Below are 21,160 nucleotides of genomic sequence, written 5' to 3' on the forward strand. Positions count from 1 at the left end.
AATGGGTAAAAAATTAAAAAAACCATGAAGATATTTATGCCCCAGGTGAATGCTCACCAAAGGGTGACCTCAGCAGAGAATTCTATGATTAGATGGATAGGATGACCCACTCTTGGACACCAGTCAGTTTCTTTCACTAGCCACCCCTGTCATTGCCTATTGAGATCATGAACACAGTGGCCATAGTGGCAGGGATGGAGGTTATGCATGGGCTCAGCAACATGGACTTCCACTCACCAAGGCTGACCTTGCTACGGCCATGCTGAGGGCCCAGTCTGCAAGCAACAGAGACCAACACTGAGCCCCTGATCTGGCACCCTTCCCCAGGGTGATCACCCAACTACCTGGAGGCAGGTGGGGTTTTTTTTCTTTTTATTTCAGCATATTATGGGGATACAAAGGTTTAGGTTACATATAATGCCTTTGTTCCACCTGAGTCAGAGCTTCAAGCATGTCCATCCCCCAGGAGGTGTACACTGCACCCATTAGGCAGGAATACACCCATCCCCTCCCCCCCCCACACACACACCTGCCCAGCTGCAAACTAGTACAACCTCTGTGGAAAGTAATATGGAGATACCTCAAAGAGCTAAAAGTAGAACTACCATTTGATCTGGCAGCAGGTTGAATACACTGGACCAATTCCACCATGGAAGGGACAGCATGTATAGACATTTACTCAGGATACATATTTGCCTTCCTTGAATGTAATTCTTCTGCCAAAACTACACTCTGTGGACTTATAGAATGCTTTATGCACTGTCCTGCTATTCCACACAGCATTGCTTCTGACCAAGAAACTCACTTCACAGCCAAAAAAGTGCAGCAATAGGCTCATAGTCAGGAATTCACTGATCTTACCCTGTTCCCCACCATCCTGGAGCAGCTAGTTTGAGAAAACCATGAAATGGCCTTTTGCAGTCACAGTGACAGCACTAGTTAGGTGACCAAACCTTGCAGGGCTGGGGCAAGGTTCTCCAAAGGATGTACATGCTCTGAATCAGTGTCCAATATACAGTGCTGTTTCTGTGATAGCCAGGATTCATGAGTCCAGGAATCAAGGGGTAGAAGTGGGAGTGGCATCCCTCATTATTACATCTATTAGCAAAATTTTTGCTTCTTATTCCTGAGACTTTATGCTCTGTAGGCCTAGAGGTCTTAGCTCCAGAGGGAAGAATGTTTCCTTCAGAAGATACAATAATGACTTCATTGAACCAGAAGACTGCAACCTGGGTCACTTTGTCAATAGGCAAAGAGGGGAATTATGGTATTGTCTGGGGTGATTGGTCTAGATTAACAAGGGCAAACTGGCCTATTATTCCATATGGAAGTAAGGAAGAGTATATCTGGAATGCAGAAGATTCTATAGAGTATCTCTTAGTATTACCACAACAACCCAATCCAGGCAGGACTACTAATAGCCCAGATCCTTCAGGAATGAAGGTTTGTGTCACCTACCAGGTAAAGAACTATGACCAGCTGAGGTGCTAAAAGCAAAGAAAATATAGAATGGGTGGTAGAAAAATGTGGTTATAAATACAATACCAGCTGTGACTATGTGACCATTACAGAAATGAGGACTATAATTGTCGTATTTCCTTCTTATTTTGTTATGAATACATTTTTGTGTACATATATGGATATATTAAGCAAATATCTTTGTTTTTCCCCCTTTCTTATTCCCTTATCATGTAACAGATGATGTATTGACTTCTCATTGGTATTGAAGTATTATTAATTTCACATTACAGTATTTAAGTTATGGGATATCTAGAGAAGAGTAAACATTACTCAAGGATTTTACCTCCTCTTCTAGGGAAGGCTTTAGTGTATTTTCAGTTGCATACAGGATGGTTGTATCCTGTTAGGCAGAATTATGACCTTGTTATTTTCTTTTGGAAATTCAGTATGGTTTAAGGGGATGTGCATCGCTGCCAAGTTGACAAGGGTGGACTTGTGATGGTTAATTTTGTGTATCAACTTGACTGGGTAAGCAACACCCATATATCTGGTAAAACATTATTTCTGGGCGTGTCTGTGAGGATGTTTCCACAACAGATTAGCCTTTGAATTGTAGACTGAGTAAAGAATGCCCATCCTCACCAATGTGGGAAGGCATCTTGGAATCCAACGAGGGCCCAAACAGAACAAAAACATGGAAGAAGGGTAAATTTGCTCTATCTGCTGAGCCGGGACATCCCCTCCTTGCTCTCAGTCATTAGTCTTGGGCCTTCAAACTTTGGAACTTACACCATGCATTCCCCTGTTCTCAGGCCTTCCGGTTTAGACTAGAACTACAGTGCCAGCTTTCTTGGGCCTCCAGTTTGCAGACTGTAGACTGTGGGACTTCTCAGCTTCTATAATTATGTCCAATCCTTCAAACTAAATTCTCTCTCTATCTCTCCGTACAACCTATTGGTTCTGTTTCTCTGAAGAACTCTAAGACAGGCCTCAAGGAAATTACAATGATGGGCAAAAGTCAATCTCAAAAAGTCAAATACTATATGATTCTATTTATACAATATTCTCTAAATCACAAACTTATAGAGATGAACAACACTTGCCAAGAGTTGGGGGAAAGGGGATGGAGACTGTTAGAGTGAAGGAGTGGCTTGAGGGAGCCTGTGAGGATGGGGTGGTTTGGCCTCTTGATTACGAATGGTAGTTCCCTGAAGCAACGTATGTGACACAATTGCATACAATTAAAAATGTACACAAACAGTGAACATATAGCTGGTGAAAACTAAATCATCCCTGTAGATTATATCAATGTCAATTTCTTGGTTTTGATATTAATCTATAATTATATAAGATATCAACACTGGGGAAGGCAGGGTAAGGGGTCCATGGAGCATCCCTGGAGGCCATTAACCCAAGTGAAGTAACCCAGGTACAAAAAAACAAACGCTGCATGTTCTCACTTATAAGTGGGTATGCATGGTCATACAGAATGACATAGTGGATGTGGGAGACTCAGAAAGGAGAGGATACAAGGCGAGCGTGGGATGAAAATTTCGTATAGGGTACAATGTACACTATTCAGGTGGCAGATACACTAAAAGCCTAGAATTTTCTCCACTATGCAGTTCATCCATGTAACAAAAAACTATTTGTATCCCCTAAATTTACTAAAACAAAATTTAAAATAAATAAGTTAAAAAGTTAAAATAACTTAAATAAGTTAAAAAAATCAGAACCTTCAGCACATTAACCATTATTAATAATAAGCCATTCATGCTACATCTTGCAACAGAGCACAACACACTGCATCATTGCACCTGAAGTGAAAATACAACCTACCCCAACTCCTTCCCTACAAAACAGATTGCACTTAAACAACCTCATACAGTGGCTTTCACAATTGCTGACTGGCTAATCCAATGGCCTCAGAAGAAGCTAACTCAAACATCCCAGGAACAAAAGGGCCTTTGTAATTCCTCACAATCCCATAGTTTCAGGACTTTCTCTCATGTTAAGTGAACTGTGAGTCACCTGCCTTACAGATGAAGTGATGAATAATGAATGTTCTCAAAGACAGCGGAGTGAGCGGCTCAATGTATTAGCCAAGATAAACTAACCGCCCTAAGAAACAACCCCACATTCCAAGTGGCCTAACACAATAAAAGTTTAATTTTCACGATGCAAAGTCCAAAGCATCTGATTGAGTGAGTCTCCTCCCACAGAGACTCAGGGATTCAGGCTCATCCCCTGTGATGTCTACTCCATCTTCAGTACACATTTGCTCTGCCATCACCCAACTGCAAAGAGCAGGTAAGAGAGGGGATATATTGAATGGAACAGGATGCTGTCTGAGTCCTCCCTACATGGCTATGTCATTTCCTCCTGCACTAGTCTCACGGCTCCACTTAGAAGCAGGTGCCCAGAAAGAGGAAATGGTTTGGTGAGCATATAGCAAATCTCTGCCTCATTAACCTTTCTGGACATACTTTTCCTAAAAGTGGAAGTTAGCTGTTAAATGACCAAAGAGGAGAATAGGTAGACAACATGGGATTAAAGTAACGGGAGTGTGGGACAGAGAAGGTTCTGTGTAGAGCTCTATTTTCAGGACCTACAGAAAACCATAACTTGTTGACATTTGGAAAAAGCCTGAAATTTCTAGAAGATTGAAAATTGTTCTCACAGCCCCTGTGGTGTAATCCTATATGTTTTGCCAGTTGTTTTTCTTGTTATTTACTCTAATATTGTCCTGATAATTATTCACTGCATGTAACAGTTATGCACTGTAAATTATTCAGACCTCAATTCTTCCCTTTCATTTCTTAAAAGTGAAATAATTTACCAAATAGAGCTAAGAAAAAAAAAAAAGGAGGAAAACTCTCCCAGTAAATTTCCTGCCTCTTATAAGAAGCTAGCACTGAGTTGGAACATAGACTGTCCACAGCTTCCAGAACATACAATTTTTTAGTCTTCTTTCCCAGTGTCACAGAAGACTGCCAGAACTTCCAAACAAGAAATTCAGTTGAATCACAGGTAGAATAGATCCAGTAACACATCTTTTCCTTGGCCAGAGCCCCAGCTGAGCTAAATTTGGCCTCTGAATGGTATAGGTGGGTTATAAAAAGACTCAGGCATCATAAAAAAGCCCTGAATGTGAAAGAAGCCTAAATGTTTAAAAGCTCATTTCAATGTCTATACTACCCAAAGTGACCTACAGAGTTGATGAAATCCCTATTAAAATACCATCATCATTTTTCACAGATATAGAAAAAATAATTTTATGCTTTGTATGAAACCAGAGAAGACCCCGTATAGCAAAATCAATCCTAGGCAATAAAAACAAAATAGGAGACTTTTTGCAAAACAAAATCCAGACTTCAAACTATATTACAAAGCTATAATAATTAAAATAGCTAGTTATTGGCACAAGAACAGAGACATTGACCAGTAGAACAGAACAGAGAACCCAGATATAAAACCATCCTCATATGGCCAACTAATCTTCGACAAAGCAGACAAAAACATACACTGGGGAAAAGAATCCGTATTCAATAAATGGTGCTGGGAAAACTGGATAGCTACACGTAGAAGACTGAAACAAGACCCACGCCTTTCACCTCTCACAAAAATTAACTCATGCTGGGTAACAGACTTGAACCTTAGGTGTGAAACTATTAGAATTCTAGAGGAAAACATTGGAAATACTCTTCTAGACATTGGCCTAGGCAAAGAATTTATGAAGAAGACCCCAAAGGCAATCACAGCAGCAACAAAAATAAATAAATGAGACTGATCAAATTAAAAAGCTTCTGCACAGCCAAAGAAACTAGCAAGAGAGCAAACAGACAACCCACAGAATGGGAGAAAATTTTTGCAAGCTACACATCTGATAAAGGGCTGATAACTAGAATTTATTTAGAACTCAGGAAAATCAGCAAGGAAAAATCAAAGAACCCTATAAAAAGTGGGCAAAGGACATGAACAGAAAATTTTCAAAAGAAGACATAATAATGACCAACAAACAAACATATGAAAAAATGCTCAACATCTCTAATCATCAGGGAAATGCAAATCAAAACTGCAATGAGAGATCACTTATCTCCAGTAAGAATGGCCTTTATCAAAAAGTCCCCAAACAATAAATGTTGGTATAGATGCAGAGAGATAGAAACACTCGTACACTGCTGGTGGGACTACAAATTAGTTCAACCTCTGTGGAAAGCAATATGGAGATACCTTAAAGCAATACAAGTAGATCTACTATTTGATCCAGCAATTCCACTACTGGGCATCTACCCAAAAGATCAAAAGTCACTTTATGAAAAAGACACCTGCACTCGAATGTTTATAGCAGCACAATTCACAATTGCAAAGTTGTGGAAACAACCCAAGTGCCCATCAATACATGAGTGAGTTGATAAAATGTGGTATATGTATACCATGAAGTACTATTCAGCTTTAAGAAACAATGGTGATATAGCACCTCTTGTATTTTCCTGGATAGAGCTGGAACCCATTCTACTAAGTGAAGTATCCTAAGAATGGAAAAATAAGCACCACATGTACTCACCAGCAAATTGGTATTAACAGATCAACACCTAAGTGGACATATAGGAATAAGATTTATTGGGTGTTGGGCAGGTGGGAGGGGGGAGGAAGGGATGGGTATATACAAACATAAAGAGTGAGATATACAGTGTTTGGGGGATGGTCACACTTGAAGCTCTGATTCGAGGGGGAGGGGGCATGGGCAATATACATAACCTTAACATTTGTACCCCTATAATATGCTGAAATTAAAAAAAAAAAAGCTCCTTTTCTAATCCAAGATGGGGGACAGGGTTTATTTCCACCCAAGATTGCCTCTAAATTTCCCATTGAAATGCCTCCCTTTTTCAGACCTCCCCACCATTATATCCACAATGCTTTTCATAAATAAACACCTACTGTTCCCACATGACCTTGGCACAGGCTTTCTAGAGCGGTCTCTTCTGTTAATGGCGCCACCACGAATCTGGTTCTCTGAGGTAGAAATCTGCACCATTCTTACAGCCTTTTTTCTGTCTCACTAGTATAACAAGAAGATCAACAAGCTACCTGGAAGCAGATGTAAGCTACTTCCTCGAGCCAAGCAGACAAAACTTCTTCAGAAGTGCTTTATGAAAGCCAAAATAACTACCATTTCCTGTATTCCCTCTTCTAGGTGAAGGAGAAAAATAACAAAACCTAAGCTCCTGCCAGAGATTTAATTGCAAAATCAGCTGCCAACTTATGTTCTTGGGTCACTTAGCCGTGTCGTCACTATCTACGATATCCAACAGGGAAAGCTGATATTCTGATGCAAGGAATATTCACGCATGTTGTATTGGATGCAAACTCTAGACCAGAAGGTGACTTAATATCCATCAGGAAGGTTTTGGCAACAGTAAATAAAACAACCGGGGTTCCAGTTAACTGGAGTCATTCCCTAAGCATTATCTTTAGTGGAGTTTTTTAGTGTGTATTAGAGAAGTTGGTCATCGTGAGAGTCAGGAGCACATTGGAAGGCATTTGCTCAAGCGCCATGTTCCTAGAAACGCAAGCATGAAAAGAGGTTAGGAGTTCAATGGTATGTGCGGGGTGGACACCCAAAAACAATTCTGGATGAAACTTGTAAAATGGAAGGAAATAAACCGATGTTAGTTGAGTACCTATCTCTTGTCAAGCATTTAGACTTCACAGAAAGCCTACCATATAGATATTTCTATGCTTCTTTTGCAGATAAGGGAATTGAGGCTTTGAAGTAACTTGACCAAAATCACACAGGCAACCAGGGGTGGGGCAAAGCCTGCCCTGTCCTCGCTGTGCTGCTCTGCACACGTGCTGTCAGCGCCAGCCCCAGCTCGTGAGCCATCCCCCACACAGATTTACCCACGCTTTTTGAAGAAAACAAGTTTTTCTCTACCCTAGACCCTCCACCCATCTCAAGCTAACCTCATCCAATTTGTCTTTCATCTCAGAATTTTCTGTTAAACCAAACTCTCCCTAGACCCCTTCCCCTATGAACCCCACAACTCTATGGTTTCACACCATTATGTGAACAGCTTCCGAAGTCACATTCATTGAAAAAACTCAAGCTTATGTGAACACAGATTGGCTTTTGTACTCTCCTGAAACATTCCCCTAAATCTCCATCTCAGTTAGAAAAGCCATATTTTAGGTTATAGGCCTGTCCCTAAAATGCCACTTTGTGTAGATAAAATGAATTAAGATCACCCTGGAAGGGTGGGCAGAGAAAATAAGGCTTTCAAAAAAAAAATGCTTCTAAGCACAGCATTAAAAGATGCTCACCCAGACATAGCATCCTAGGAAACAAGGCAGGCAAATAGATGGAAGTTTGAAAATGATGTGGCATGAACACCCATAGGATGGCTTCGTGCAGGGCTTCACAGATAACATGACCCTCAGAAGGCAAAATTTAACAAACAGCACCAGGCACTGCAAACAGCAACCAAAGCTACAAACCGGGAGGACTCTGGGGACCTGCAGCGTGGAGCAGGGTGGGGTCACACAATCACCTTGTTGGCCATGTACCCATGCAGAACAACCACAGTGCAAACATGCATTCGGGGGAGAGTAGATGAGTCAGTGGGCAGAGTGGTCCTCTGAGAACAAAACTGGGATAGAAAATTAGTTTAGCAATGAACAGTAATAGGAAGAAGACTATTAAGAAAGCACTGACAGCAAAGGAAATAAGTTTCTGTCTTTCAGAGACTGAGACATGGTTTTAAATATGTGGCACAATGTGTAGGCCAGACAGGTAACAGCAATTGTTTTCACCTACAGGCAGTCAATATTCCATGATTGTAGAACAGTCTCCAGAAATTTTGGAAATGAATATACTCTCAAATTCTCCCAACATCCTCCTAAAAGAAGAAAAATCCCTGCTTTTGAGTGAGGAGCAAGTGTCTTACAAACAGTAAATGCCCAGGAATTTTGCTTATTCTTTTATCTATGTGTCACATAGTCCTTCCTACTCACTGAATCTTTGCCCATGAGTAAGAATGTTCTCAATAGAGAGAGGACCCCTCATACACTGTTGATGGGAATGTAAAGTAGTGCAAAGGCTGTGGAGAACAGTATGGAGGTTTCACAAAAAATTAGAACTATACTACCATATGATCCAGCAATCCCACTGCTGGGTACATACCCAAAGGAGGAGAGTTCAGTATATGGAAAAGATATCTGCACTCCCGTGTTCATTGCAGTACTCACTTTTCACAATAGCCAAGATTTGGAATCAATCTAAGTGTCCATCAACAGATAGACAGACCAAGAAATTGTGGTTACCAGATGATTAATACACATAAAAAAAAGAAGAAAGAAATTGTGGTGCATATACACAATCGAATATTATATAGCCCCAGAAGGAATGAAATCCTGCCATTTGCAACAACATGGATGGAACTGAAGAACATCATGTTAAGTTGAATAAGCCAAGCACAGAAAGATAAATACCACATGTCCACATGTTCTCACCCAGATATGGGAGATTAATATTAAAAACAGTTGATCTCATGGAGACAGAGAGTAGAATGACGGTGGCCAGAGGCTAGGAAGGGAAGTGGGAGGGGGATAAAGTGGGGATAGTTAATAGGTGCAAAAGTATGGTTAGATAGTTAGATAGAATTAACAATATTTGAGAGCACAACAAAGTGACTATAATCAACAATATGTTAGGGTATACTTTTAAATAACTAAAAGAAAGAAATTGGAATATTTCTAATGCAAAGAAATGATAAATGCCTGAGGTTATGGGTACCCCAATACCTTGATTTGATCAATTCACATTGTTTGCCCATATCATAACATCACATGTACCTTGTAAAGATACACAATTATTATGTACTTATAATAATTTTTTTAAAAAAGAATGTTCTCAATAGAAGGAAGATGCCATCTCATGAAATTGGGGGAATTTGTGAAAAATTATAGGATGGATGTGCCAAGTCTGCACATACCTGCAGTAATCAGTCATAGTCATATCTTACTCCAAAAATGAAAGGGAGAGATGTAGTTTTTAATAATTTAGCAGAAGCAAATGGAGATTGATACTGTAGTTGAAGTTGTTTTTAAAAAAACAACAATAGTCTATTGCTTAAGAAAGCTGTGAAAAATTAGATGATCAAGTCTGTCATTTTAAGTCAACAGGAGATAATCTTTTTGTCCTCTGTTGGTACATTGATGACATTCACCCAACTGACTCTATTATTTCTAACAACTTATAGTAAAAGGTTGTCAGAGTCATTGTTAGTTTTCCATGTGACCCAAAGAACAAATTAGAGACTTTGGCTTGGAAAACCATGCAGAAATCTGTTAAAAAGATAGCCTCAGTTATGTGCAAAAATCAAAGCTAGAGAATTCCTATATAAAAACGTAACTAGAACTGCTCAAATTTCTCAACTTGATTCTCCATAGTTGTATGAATGCATGCTTTTTGTTTTATTTTGGTTTTGTTTCTGTGTGTGTGTGTGTGTGTGTGTGTGTGTGTGTTCTTGGCACACTGACCTCACCAATGTACTACTATACATCAAAATATAAAAAGTCACCAATATTATTTTGTAAAATCACTAATAAGTATTAATTTCAACGGGATTTACAAACATGTATTAATATAATGGGATTATAGATCTGGGTTAGTAAATCTTGTTTATAAAAGGCCAAATAGTAAACACTTAGAACTTTGTATGCCAAATGGTTTCTGTAGCACTACTCAATTCTGCCACTGTGACATGAAAACAGCCATAGACTATACATTAATGAGGGAACATGACAGTGTTCCAACAAAACTTTATTTGCAAGTGCCAAGCAGGATTTGGCCTACAGGCTCGAGTTTGCTGATCCCTTTTATAGATTAATTTCCTATAAAAAAAAGTTACAGCTCTCTGCAGCCATTCAGGATTCACCTTAAATGTGTTGTCGTTATCAAGAAGCTAATGTTAATGACAGTTACAATATGACAACTTCTTATGCACACAAAAATGTGACCTCTACTTACCTCTATAAAGTATCTGTCATATATCCTGCACTACCAGGAGGGCTGATATTGTGGTTGCCTCACTCAGCCATTCCAATGCCCACAGCATGCCTTCGTGTACTACAATGGGAAGTAAACTACATTCACCTGACTCCCTTGCAGCTAGGGTTCCAGCAGTGATTCTGCTGTTCCCTGATTGTGGCAAAGGTGGCAGCTCTCTGGAAAGCCTAGGTCTGTATGTAACTGGGGGAATCGCTCCTGTAAGTTCAGGCTGTGGCCTGTTTGTCAGCTCTCCCAGCAATACTGTGAGCTAGATATATTCATCAATATATCCCTTTTTCCCTAAACTGAATTCTATTCTCTATTATTAATAAGTGTGACTAATATTAGGAATGATTATGTTAGGAAGCTGATAGTGAGCATCTCCAAAAATTATTTATACAATAATTTATTGGTTTTAAAGTCCCTATCATGTTACATGTGGCGAAATTCTCTTTCTCTCTCTCTCTATACATATATACATATATATATAAAATATAATTTTAAATGGATAATATATTTCTGTTTCACCACATGTAATATGATAAGGATTTTAATGGAAATACATCTCCAAGACCTTAAAAAAAAACCCTGAAAAACAATGCATTTTAATAATGTACCTAAATTAAAAACAAAAAATTTATGAATTTCTTAGATCACCTTTTCAAATTACATATGACTTGACAGATGCTTTTGGAAAAGGAGTTCCTTTGAAACAAGTTTACTTGTAGAAAATATCAGAAAATGATGGATTTGTCACTGTGACCTCATCTCTTTTCTTATACTTAAATCCCATTATAGGTAATGAAATGATTACATGATAAGTTGAATTGTGAGTTAAAATATCTCTAAAACACTTGATGTTGTACAGAGCAAGGCTGAATTCTCAGTGTGATTAGTCCAGTGATCCAGTATGCTATTAATAATCTCCTGTTGGGAAAATGATAAAGACTGAGGGAATAGACACTGTCATGCAGAGCAAAAGATTTTGACTTTCCATCCTAAGCAAAATTGTTCTAGAAACATAAATAAGACAATTACATTTGCCCAGTTCGGCATAACATTTACCAAAAGGAGGGAATTATATCTACCCCCTGTCGATCAGTAATTTTAATTTATCTTGTTCTGAATATGATTATATGATTTTAATGCTATACCTAGATCCATTCAAGATAACCTTGCTCAGAATGCACTAGAAGATACCAGAACCTTCTATTTGCCTCTGTCAATTCTTACCTTTGCTCATGGACATGATCTAGGCAAAGGAAGATGATTCTATGACAGCAGTCTTTGTTTTTGTTTCTTTAACTAACCTAAAGCTTCATAGCCCGAATATCTATTCCCAATGCGTCAGTCTCGTCAACTTCTTTAACTCTTCCTAACAGCCAGTTTCCTATTTTCAGCAATTCCTTACACAATGTCAGAAAAATTATTCCTGTAAATATTAGAATGTTTACATTTTAATTTTCTTATTTATGAAATATTAAAAATTGTAAGAGTAATAAGTCCAAGGAAACATGAGAAATAATCCAGTGGGGATCCTCTCTGAACTCAACATATTTATTATAACCAACTAATATTGAGCACTTAGAAGGAGCCATTCATTGTCTCATTTAATCTGGACACCAACTTATTATAGATATTATTATTATAGCCACTTTACAAATGAGGAAATTGATGCTCAGAGATATTAAGTAACTTGCTAAAGCACACAACTGGGAAGTGGCATAGCCAGGACACAACCCCAGGTCTGTCTGATGCCAGTCACTTCTCTCAATTACCATGTCAGGGGTACCTAAACACCAGTCCACATGTTGGGACTGTCGGTGACAATATTTTTTGGCAGTCAACAGTGCCAGTAGAAAATGTATTGAATTTCTTGAAATTGCAAGGTTGTATGCTTCCTACTTCTTTTGGTTTTAAAACACCCTTCTTTTTATGGAATGGTGGTATATTACATAGTCTCTATTAGCTGCTCTCTCTCACACTACAGTCCACTGTGATACAGGTAGTCCTCCAAGGCAGATCTCCTCCAAGCGGTGACTCAGGAATCCAGGTAACATTCATGTGGACTTACCATCTTGGAGTCCTTCACTTCAACCGTAGGCATGAGGAACAGTGGAGAAGGCACTATGGCTCTCAACTGCCTAAGTCTGGGACTGAACCATGTCATATCCCGTATCTGCTTACATTCCATTGGCCAGAACTCACTCACATGACTAGAGGGGAGGCTGGGAAATACAGTCTTCCTGTGTGTCCCAAAAGGAGAGGAGAACCAAACCTTGGTGAACACTAGCAATGACTACAAGACATGGCAATAGTGGGTAGTACATGTTCTGCATCAATGTCCTTGCTTAGCAAAATCAACTGTTGGAAACTCTAGGTTGAAATCCTAAAATATTATTATTATTCTTTTATTTTACTGGTGCATAAACCCAAAACTCTCTACTGTATCCTAATCAATATGGTACATGGCAGAAAAAAAGTTCAGATTAATCAGTTCTAAAGTAACGAGACTGTGGTAAACTAGGGGGAAAATAATTTTACTGAAACATAGCAAAATAAAATGCTTATTTTTACCCAGAAATGAGTTTTATAGCAATATTATTAAAAGTAAAAACTTTTAATAATTTATACTAATACTTTTTTCACATCACACTTTATGTACAACATATTACCCAGTGTATCTCAGATTCTATGTAAAAAATAGTGTGCAGTATTAAAAAGGAAAGTTTGATTATTAATAGATTATCACCATTAATAAGTAAATATACAAATGCCCTCTGTTTATAATAAAATACATCCAGTAGGACCTTCAATCCAAAACTCAAAAACATATTTTTAGAATCTATATGTTCAATTTATACAATTAAAAGAATTGGTGTAATTATTTTCTTAGAAGTGGTAATTCGATACTACTTTTCCAAAATCTTATATATATATTGTATAGTAGCCACACTAATTCAAGGTGTTTCACAAGTCAAGGAGTGGGAAGACAATAGCAAAACATCTATAATCTGAAAGCAAAGAAAAACAAGCAAAAATCCAAATATCTAAAATTGCACTGGCATTTCCAAAGCATTGTTTTGGAGAGCAAGTCTTAGCTTTTGAATTGACTCCCCATTTCTCAATTTTGATTTCTGGAGTGAATTTTAAAACATTTGCTATGACTGATGAGCAAGGAGAGGGAAAAGCACCATGGCTCCTTGCTGCTTGGATATAAACACTAGTGCTTGATGTTTCTCGTCTCTGGTGGCTGTGGAATGCCTGCTGATCACCCACCACTTGAGTTCAGAACAAAAGTAGGCCAAGATGTAAATCACTGAGTATTTTAAATAATCTTCCAAAGAGACTGTTTGTTCAACTGCAGAACTCTGAGGGCTGAGCGCTTTGACAGTAATCTGCAAATCCAACTAAACCCATCTGGTTTTGATTCCCTCGTTCATTTGAGTCATCATAATAGTTTGAGATGATGTCATGGGTGCCCAAAGTGATTTTTTTAAACAATTATCCCTAAGGCTTGATTTGTTGACATGCACCAACCTATACACATTGATGAAGTAAAATCACTATTGAAAGGCTCAGATAAATTTCTAACTCAATGAATTTTAAACAGATTTACTCTTGAGTGCAAAAAAAATCTCCAATTCTTAGTTTACATGTACAGATGTTTTTAATAGCAAATCAAAAGCTCAATAAATAAAGACCCCCATTCTGAAACTCATTTTAATTGCTGAGCTCCTTATTAATCCCACTTGATGTTCCATAAATTAAATTAATGGGGCCATTTTGATAATGCACTAATAAGATCCTCTAAGATTCAGATTTCAATTTCTCCATGACCTGTATGGAACATGGGTCTCTCGTGAGCACCTCAAATTCAACACAACCAAAACTGAACTCATCTTTTCTATAAAATTGACTTTCTTCCCAACTATAATTTGGTTCAGTCAAGTCACCCAATCTCAAAACTTTTAAGTCATCTTCGACATTTTTTTAAATCTTCCACCACCACGTCTACATAGTTGCCAGTTCCTACTCATGGTTTCTTTGAAATAGCTTTCAGATTTGGCTTTTTATTTGCGGTCACTTCAGTTCAAGTATTTATTGCTTCAAGTGTATATCGCCAAAATAACTTTGTTCTTGGTTTGCCCATTTCTTCCTTCCTATCTATCTACTGATTCTGTTCTCATCACCCATTTACCTATTTAAAACTTTTTCTTGGCTTCCCATTCCCAGACTTAACCTGGCTTCAAGACTCTCCAGGAATCTCTGGTGCTAACATCTAGCACTATTTCCACTCTGCCTCTCTGCACACTCTCACCCGACCTCCAACCACAGTCCATTTCTAATTTCTCAAACACCATCTGTACGTTCTCCCTCCCAGCTTTGCTCGTGCCTCTCCTGCCCATCTGGGTGCCCTTCTTTCTCCCCATCTCCTTCCTCCGTCTGCTACCAGTTATTGAACACGGACCCTTAGGAGTTCAGCTCAGTGACGTTTCTGCCTTGGAAACCCCAGGGCGTTCCAATGGGAGTTATTTCTCCCCTCTCTTACTACTATCATTTTTTGTTTGTTTGTTTGTTTGTTTGTTTGTTTGTTGCACTCCATGTAGATCTATCTTATGATGCCTTATATTCTTTCAGATATCTTTATTCCCCACCAGGTTTTGAATCTCCAATTGCTCTTCATCTTTTTATCTTTCACAGCTCTTCCTATTGTATCTAGGAATTTCCTTCTTGGTTGGGCAAATACCCACTTACCCTTCAAGACCCACCTCATATGTCATCTCCTTGGAGACACCTTTCTTGACTCTCCAAGCAGTTATTGTAGGCACAGTTTTCATGCCTCGCTTCTGGCTTGATTCCCGTTGTTCTGTTTTGTTACATATTATTTACTCTGTCGAATATATGGACAACCATATCTTATGCAGTCTTTTTGATCTTTGCATACCATGAGCTTATTGTAGGACCTGTGTGATGTATAGTGCCTAGAAACCATAATAAGCTTAGCTGTATTCATATACATTTTTGAAAGGTAGTCCCATTAACCTGCTTTTACCTTCAATAGCCTGATAGTCATAGGAGTTCTACTGAAAATTATTAATCATAGTAAAAGTTTGGCAACAACTCGAATATTCAAATTCAAGGGTACCCACATGAGACATTGTTAGGTAACGATTCAAAATTGTGTTTATAAAAGTCTAAAACAACACAGAAAATTCTAATGTTATGTTGTTCAGTCAACAAATCTTTACTATTAGCATAAAGATTAGAATGTAAAATACAAATACACATATGATGACCAGTATTACATAAAACAAATAAACAAACATAAGAACTATATCCAAGGGAAAAATAAAATATTCCCAAGTATTAATAATGGTGTATAGCTAGTAGAAAAGTGTTTGCCCCTCCTTCTACTTTTCCTTTTTTCCATATCTTCTGTAATGAATAACTATTTTTATAATCTAAGAGAACACAATCTATTTTTAAAGCCTATATAAACTATCATTCTTAGCTTAGTTTTTAGTTTAAATTTTTATATTTCAGATTTTGATTCAGATTAGATTTTTATATTTCAGGTTTTTGGTATGAAAGTTTCTCCTACATTACTCCTTCTACCTCTACCCTCTGGTTAATATAAAAGTTGCCTGAACTTCGGGTCTGCAAGCAGAGTCAGCATTCTTCAAAATGGATAACAGCTGTTCTCTCAGAGAAAAGGATATTTGTCAAAGGTGTGAAATGGGACCAGCAAACTCTGCCATTAGAAGCCTTCCACCTCCTTAGAATTATCCCAAGATTCCCAAACGAGGTATCACTCTCCATTGAAAGCAACATTCTTTGTTTTTAACATCTTTTGGACCAAAAGAAAAAAAAAATCTCAGTTTCTTCTTTCTCTCTCCCTGGTATTCTGGCCCACTTTCCTCTTTCTCCTACTTTCCTTTCCAAAAATAAACTGCAAAGCACTTAGAGTTTTTCAGAGTTAGGCATAAGGTATAAATGGCCACTCTTTGGTTTTCCAGACTAATGAGAAAGTCTTCACTGTTTGCATTACAATTTTCTTCTGAGTACATTTTCCTATTTGCGAAGTCTGTGGGAGAGCAAATCGAGCGAGTTCAACAGGGCATTTTCTTTCGCTAGAGTTCACAGCATAGTGATTAAATTCCATGATTATGAAATTATTTTTCTTAGGGCAAAAAGTATCTTTGATTTTTCTTTTCCATGGTTCCTCCTTCTCCTTCTTTTTCCTCTTTCCATATACTTTAGTTGTTTGGGTTGTATTACATGCTGCTATTCAAGCACAAAGATGATGACTCAGACTCAGTGCTGAAATTATTTTCCTAATGCAATCAACCTCAGACCTGTGCTTATGACATGCCTTCCTCCCTGCCTCCCCTTTCTTATCAAAAATGAGATCCCAAACATGAATCTCAACTCTCTGATGATTTGACCAGTGAATCAACATAAGGACCCCAAATCAATGAAATCCATGAGAGTTTATTTCTGCAATGATGGGCTAGGTAGTGAGGTGATAGACTAAATTGTGAAAAGGAAAAGTATTTTATTATGTGGGGCATGATCAGGTGCTGCAAATCTACTCATCTCTGAACCAAATAAACATTGCAGCAAAGATACCCTCACTCTATAAATCTTTTTAAAAAGGTAGAGTAGGAGGACATTTTCTACTCCAGCAAAGTGTGGTTTGACTGCCTCAGAAAAGCAATGGTTAGTGTAACATTAGGATTCAGGAAAATTCCAATCACCATTATAGAAAGAACAACACATTTTCCTGAAGTTTGTTGAAATTATTAAATAAGAAGGATGCTGTTTAAAGCAGGTGTTTACTAGAAAATGGGGAACTAGGGATCAATGAGGACGAGGGGACATTTTCATGGAAACAGCCCTGTTCCTAACACTTGCCTTTCAAGGACTTTTAAGGCTTTCATGCACATTGAATTTTTAATAATTTTCTAGATAAGTGACCCTTTTGTGAACACTGTTCATAATTGGAGTAACAAAGAATTCTGGGTAGTGTTTGGATTTCAATAACTGTAGAGACAAAAGGCAAGTCTTTTAACAAGACAGTTTATCAGCCCATCCCTCCATGTACCCAGAGAACAATAGCAAAGGGAGATGGGGAGGGCTGTGGATACAACATAGGACCTCGAAAATTTTGTGGCAAGCTTAAGGGATTCTCGGGACACATGAGCAGGCAGAAAGAGATGTTTCTCACCAAATTCCACAGTGAAATATTCCTTGTATATTCCAAGGGGAAGCTGCTCCATTTTGAGGCAGCTAATTAAAGTTTCTCTCCGTTCAATAAGAAGAGGTAACCCAATGAAGGGCTAATGAAGGCTAGAGCATTGGTGTCAGTGACACACCTGTGTAGGGGCTACCTCGTCCCGACCTGCAGCTGAGGCCTCGCAGCTCATTCCTTGGGTGTCCTCTGGGCCCCCGTCTCTGTGAACAGTTCTTATCTAATGTGACAGGTATTTCTCTTCCTCTGCATGTGCTGTCACCCCCCACTTGTGGGGGGCATACTTAGTTCACTGAAGAGGCAGTTTATTGTGTTATTTACAAATAAGGACTCTGAAATCAGACTCCTTGGGTTCAAATCCCGACTTCACCACTTACTGAGTGACTTGGAGAAGGTGGCTTAAGTAAGCACTCTGTGCCTTGGTTTCCTCATCTGTGCCTTAGTTTCCTTGTCTATAAAATGGGGATGATAATTGTCACTTCCTCAGAGGGCTGTTATGAGGAAGAAATGAGAATATATGTAAGATGTTTATATATTTAAATGTTTGCTACTGGCATTTTCCAATATCTTCCCAGAAAGCATCTGGAGAAGTTCACAAAAGTAAACTGATATAGATCTATCAGTTACATTATTTATGTTAAAAAATAACTTTATCCTTTATAACTTTCACATACAATAAGACATTTCATAAACATGAGTTTCATAATACAACTAAAGTAGAGGTGAGTTGACTAGAAAGCATTACTAATCATCTATGGTCATACCACTCGGAACACACCCAATCTTGTCTGATCTTGGAAGATAAGCAGGGTCGGGCCTGGTTAGTACTTGGATGGGAGACTACCAGGTGATACTGGATGCTGTGGGCTACTTTTTAAAGAAAAAAATAAACAAACAACAATGACAAAAAAGAAAGTGCTCTGAATAGAAGAAAGAGTGGCCTAGAAAAAGTTGAGGATTTCACCCCAAACCATCTTTGCCATCAGTAAATGCCTAAGTCTGTTCACAGAGAAGTGAAGAAGACACTGGCGGGAGTGGAAAAGCTCAGCTCAGATGCCCCTTCTAGAAAGGACTTGCCCTGGAGATTGGAGGGGCCTGCTGAGCCGATAGCCTCCAGGTGTCACCTCTTTCAGGCTTCTCCTCAGGTTTCCAGCCCAGGGTCATGGCCTTCTGGGGCAGTCCCAAGACAACAACTGTGCAAGGCAGTGGGACAGGGCTCAGAACAAGGGCCCAGCATGGGGCTTGTCTAGCAGGTGTCTGGGCTCTGGTGTGCCCCTGGGCTGGCTGGGGTGGTCGGTCTGCAGCAGGTGCAAGGACTTCCTCCATGCAGCACCTGCACCTGCTTCTGCACTTTGCCTTCCACAGGTGCGACAGCCATAAACCTTCTGCACTCCTGACTGCTGTCCCAGTGCCTGCTTCACCAAGAACCCAAACTAGCACAGCACCTTCTGTCCAAACTTCACTAGACTGTATTATGACACCTCAATCAGTCTATCCTATGCAGAAAAATCCCCCAAATGTTTCAATATTTCATTTTTTGAACATTTAAAATTTGCCCTGATTAAGAAAGTAATTGTGTTCTTTACAGGATATCCAAACATACCAGAAATGTATACTGCAGAAAGTAAATCTCTCCTGTGGTCCCAAACCTCTTCAACATCGGTGCATATCTCTCCAGGTTTCTTCACATGCATATGCTAACACGTCTGGTCATTATTATTTTACAAAACAGAATCAGACATACTTGTGATGGCTCAACTCATGACTTTCCAACTTTACAATGGAGCAGAAGCTGTAGGCATCCGGTATGCTCCTTGACTTACATCCAGATGCACTTTTGACTAGCAATATTTTCAATTTATGGTCGGTTTATCTGGATGTAAACTCATAGTAAGTCAAGGAACATCTGTATAATCTTTTGCAATTTGCTTTAAAAAAAATGCTGGATAGTATCTATGTCTATGCACATAGATATACCTCATTTCATTACCAGCTACATTGAGTTCCACTGTATGAATATTCCATCATGTATTTAAACATTTCCACACACATTTTAAGTTTCCCATGATTACAACAGAACTTTCACACTGGTTAGTATGAATTTACATATTGAAATGTTTGTGAAAGCATATATTTGGGTTCCATTTTAATTTATTTCCATCACCCATTTTCATATTCTGGGGAATGGGGTATAAAATGGGATTCCAGAGATGGAGCCCACTTTTATAATCTTGCACCAGGTAGTAGAGGCTCATGAATCATTTTCCACTAAGTGGGGTCCTGCAGGTAGTGGCAAGGAGCTCCCATGCTTGAGCCATCCTCTTTTTGTCACTTACCTTGTGATCCTACTTGCAAGTCAACTGAGGGCTGGGGGTGGGGACTGAGTTCAGTGCAGGGGACGGGTGGCGACGGCTGCTAGCTTGTAGGGCCAACCCAGTCACCAGCCACATCAGTACGGCGCCTCCCTTAAGGTCCTGAGGGCTCTGTTTTTACAAAGGCCTCCGATAAACATAGGAAGTGTATACAGTAATCTTCTAGATTCTCTGGGGAATATAATGTGTTCAAATATAGCCTAACCTCCCTCTTTTTCTAGAAAAGTAAGCTTTTGTTGTCTTTAAGAACTTCTGTTGTACAGAAACCTCCTCTCGTCAAACTTTTAAAGAAGAAAACAGTGGCAAAGGGTAAGGATGCTAAAGCTATAAGCTCAGTGTTTGTCCCACTGCCAATGGAGTTTGTTTGGCCAGAGGATCAAATGCTTTTGCCAAGGTGCATTCACCCTGTCAGACATGCCCTGGTCTAGAGACAGCTTAAGAGGCGCTGTGCAGTTCCTGCCAGGGCTCCTCTAGCAAAAATGTCCTTGGCTTGCAAATGTCATGTGCATTTGTTTGGTTAAAGGGCCCAGATCCCCTCTGGGAGGCAGCAGAAGAGGTCCCTCAGGTGAGGGTGAAGGGCTGAGAGGGAAAACAGTGTATAAACACTAATAAACAGAGGCCAGGAAGTAGTTAGAATATACTCATCGGTGACTCATACATAGCCTCGTTTTCTTTAAACAGCCCTTTGAAAATAATGAGAAGCATTTAAAAGTCTGACTTACAAAAAAAAGTAAACCAGTATTTTTTCTTTCCGTTTCTTTCATTCTTTATTGACCCAGAAGAACCAGTTACTGAGTTCCTAAATTTTTCAATTTATGTATCCATGAAGCCAAACCGCTGAGGTATAGACAAGGTGGAAAACTACACCTAAGGAGATAGTTCTCAGACTTTACTGTCCCAGGACCCACCCAAGGAGTTCACCAACAGGACAGATTCTTTGGTGCCCCTGCCAGATGTACTCGGATTCAGTACATCTAGGGTGGGGCCCAGGAATCTGCATTTTATTATAACGACCCC

At 39.0% G+C, this 21,160-nt stretch overlaps 1 pseudogene; it reads left to right on the forward strand.

Annotated features, from left to right (window-relative positions):
- Positions 1-18,521: 18,521 nt before the first annotated feature.
- On the forward strand, positions 18,522-18,640 carry LOC142874590 (uncharacterized; annotated as a pseudogene).
- The last annotated feature ends 2,520 nt before the right edge of the window (positions 18,641-21,160 follow it).

This window comes from Microcebus murinus, chromosome 12 (assembly GCF_040939455.1).
Source record: "Microcebus murinus isolate Inina chromosome 12, M.murinus_Inina_mat1.0, whole genome shotgun sequence".
Taxonomy (NCBI): domain Eukaryota; kingdom Metazoa; phylum Chordata; class Mammalia; order Primates; family Cheirogaleidae; genus Microcebus; species Microcebus murinus.